This window comes from Peromyscus eremicus, chromosome 2 (genome assembly GCF_949786415.1).
Source record: "Peromyscus eremicus chromosome 2, PerEre_H2_v1, whole genome shotgun sequence".
Lineage (NCBI taxonomy): Eukaryota > Metazoa > Chordata > Mammalia > Rodentia > Cricetidae > Peromyscus > Peromyscus eremicus.
The window spans coordinates 134,023,308-134,026,690 of NC_081417.1; the positions used below are offsets into that span (position 1 = coordinate 134,023,308).

General features: G+C 46.0%; 1 long non-coding RNA gene across 1 annotated transcript; it reads right to left on the reverse strand.

Moving 5' to 3' along the window:
* Window positions 1-212: 212 nt before the first annotated feature.
* LOC131903998 (uncharacterized) lies at window positions 213-2,528 on the reverse strand. Its single transcript, XR_009377649.1, has 3 exons — window positions 2,406-2,528; window positions 1,972-2,073; window positions 213-370 (listed from the first exon to the last, which is right to left on the reverse strand). It is a non-coding gene; the product is annotated as an uncharacterized LOC131903998 (long non-coding RNA).
* Window positions 2,529-3,383: the final 855 nt, after the last annotated feature.

The following is a 3,383-nucleotide window of genomic DNA, read 5'->3' on the forward strand; positions in this document are numbered from 1 at the left end:
TGTCCCATACCTACCTTTTACCCTAAAAAATGGAATCAATGCAAAACCCCTTCCATTATTTTATCTACTAAGGAGTCCAGGATTTCCAGATAACATTCATGCTTCTTCCAGTTCCATAATGAGCAGCCCACCCCCCAACCCCCGCCCGTGCTCTGTCAACTACGGACTCAGCCACTCCAATATGCCACATCTGCTATGTGGGACTGGAGAAAAGGAAAGAGTTTGGCACGAAATGTAAATATTGAGTGAATATCAAGAAACCTTCCTGGGACTGGTCACAAGGCCTCAGTCGGTAGCTTTCCACTGCACATGTCCTCTGTTCATTCTCTATTCTCTTTGTCTTCATTCAACACCTCAGTTCACTGGGGTCCTAGCAATGCAAGCAGAAAGAAGCCATGAAATAGGCGTGCCACGTCCTAAAAGCCCCAGTCCTGCAGTAGCACATATTTCTGTGTTTGTATCGAATCCAGTAGAATGTATTCTACACAGCTTCTAGTTGGGACAATTGCTGAGTTTTTCATATGTGGACCAAATCAATCTTTATCCATATATCCCCCTTCTGTCTCTCTCTCCCTTCCTCCTTCAGGTGTGTGTGGGGGAGGTCAATGTCAGGAGTCTCCATTTTATTTACCTATTTATTAATTACTTTATTTTATTATTGTATGTGTATGGGTGTTTTGCCTGAATGTATGTGGGTACACTGCATTCATGCGAGGTGCCAGAAGAGGGCGCTGGATCTGGGTTATGTGGGTGCTGGGAACTGACCCACAGTACTCTCTCTGCAAGTGCTCTCAACTGCTGAGCCATCTCCCTAGCTCATCCACGTCATTTTTTAATACAAGGTCTCTCACTGAACATAGAGCTTTCATCTCAGCCCTGTGATCTACCTACATCCAGCCCAGGGCTTACTGACACACACCACTATGCCCAGCTTTTATCTGGGTGCTAAGGAGTGTATAATATTCCCACAGTCTTCTATTAATTTTTTTTTTTTTTTTGAGACAGGGTTTCTCTGTAGTTTTGCGCCTTTCCTGGAACTCACTTTGTAGACCAGGCTGGCCTCGAACTCACAGAGATCCGCCTGGCTCTGCCTCCCGAGTGCTGGGATTAAAGGCGTGCGCCACCACCGCCCGACTCTATTAAATTTTTGCCTGCACACCAGAAGAGGTCATCAGATCTCATTATAGATGGTTATGAGCCCCCATGTAGTTACTGGGAATTGAACTCAGGACCTCTGGAAGCTCTGAGTCATCTCTCCAGCTCCAAAAGTTCTCTTTCTTTCTTTCTTTCTTTCTTCCTTTCTTTCTTTCTTTCTTCCTTCCTTCCTTCCTTCCTTCCTTCCTTCCTTCCTTCCTTCCTTCCTTTCTTTCTTTCTTTCTTTCTTTCTTTCTTTCTTTCTTTCTTTCTTCCTTTTTCTTAGTCAGAGTTTCCTTGTGTAACAGTCCTGGCTGTCCTGGAACTCGATTTGTAGGTCAGGCTGGCCTTGAACTCAGAGATCTACCTGTTCCTGCCTCCTGAGTGCTAGGATTAAGGTGTGTGCCAACCACCTCTCAGCTCACTTTTTTGAGACCAGGTCTCCACTGCATAGCCTAGACTAATCTCAAACTCACTGTGTAGCTCCTGGAATTCACGGCAGTCCTCCTGCCCCAGCCTCCAAAGTGTTGGAATTACGGGTGTTAGCCAACACACTAGTTGACAATTCTCTGTTTGATAATACACCTGCCGTTGTGACCAGAGGTGTGGATGCAAGAAAGGTTTAGCAGCAGTTTTTCCAGGAGAGTAAAACCCTGATTTGCAACATTTTCTAGATCTTCTAGGTTTTTTGGTGTATGTCTAAATACTCTCCATGATTTTAACCCATCCAAGTTTCATCACTAAATATAAAACTAAGAGAAATGCATTGACGTACAGCAGAATAACGGCTCTCCAAAAATGCCCACATCCTATTCCTGGAAATTGTGACCATGTTACCTTTTGTGGCAAGACAGATCTTGCAGATGTGATTAAATTAAGGAGACTAGGTGGGGAAAGCATCCTGGATTGTCCAGATAAATCAAACATAATCACATGGACCTGTAAAAGGGAAGGAGGGAAGACAGAGTCAGAGATGTGGCAAACAGCCCTCTGTGGTTGAGTAAAGCCTTGAGTTCGGTTCCCAGAAGGGGGTGGGGATAGAGGGGGGGGGTGAATAAAACAACAAAGAAGATCAAAACAAGAAAAGGAAAGAGAGCAGGTGATAGAAGAGAGGGCGTCGAAAAGGCTGGAAAAGGAACTCCGTGGTAGTGTTTGCCTGCTCCGGGTCCGAAGTTTAATCCTCATTGCGGGAGGGGGGATGGGGGTGGGGTGGGGAGTAGGGGAGGCGAACACAGTTGATTGGTTAGGGAAAGCAGCTGATACATAATTACGCTTCATTGGGAGAGAGGGCCTGGATCATGATCTCATGAAGGATGCTGAAAAGACACAGCATTAAAAAGAAAAGTATGATGTATCGAAATCAGGACAACAGGACCATAACGAGAGGGAGAGGATTCCCTTTAAAACCTGGAGCTTTATTAAGCCAGATAGCTGAGAGGACGTAAAAGAGACAGCCATTATGATGGATGGGGGAGTTCCAGAGAAGGAACCCTTCAGAAAAATCCCCAGAACAAAGGAAACATTTGACTTTTGGGTTTTTTTGGGGTTTTTTGTTGTTGTTGTTGTTGTTGTTGTTGTTGTTTTGGTTTTTTGAGACAGGGTTTCTCTGTGTAGCTTTGCTCCTTTCCTGGAGCTCACTTTGTAGACCAGGCTGGCCTCGAACTCACAGAGATCCGCCTGGCTCTGCCTCCCGAGTGCTGGGATTAAAGGCGTGCGCCACCACCACCCGGCACATTTGACTTTTATATCTGTTCTGAGAAGTTTCATACCAGGATAGCCTGTGTGACAAGGAGAACAGAGAAGTCCTCAATGGGTAGGACCCTGAATTAGGAGTTGTAAAGTCAGAGGCTTGGGGCTAGGGAGATAGCTGAGCAGTTAAGAGCGCTTGCTACTCTTCCAGAGGACCCTAGTTCAGTTCCCAGCACCCAGGTGGCTTTAACCCCCGGAAACGGAGATCTGACTCCTCTAGTCTCTGCTGGCATTTGCACTTGTGTGCACACTACACAGATACATGCACACGCACATGCATACACACACACACACACACACACACACATACACACTCGATGGAAAATAAAATAAACAAACTAGCAAATAGCACAGGACAGACGAGCTTCTTAACTCTCTGTCCTAAGGAGAGACCTGCAGGAGAGATCTGGCCTTCTAGAGCGATCAGCACGTTAAGGGGGCAGGCCCATGGTCTAACACCCAGTACTAAATAGAGGGGGGTGGCAAGGAGGTGGAAGGAA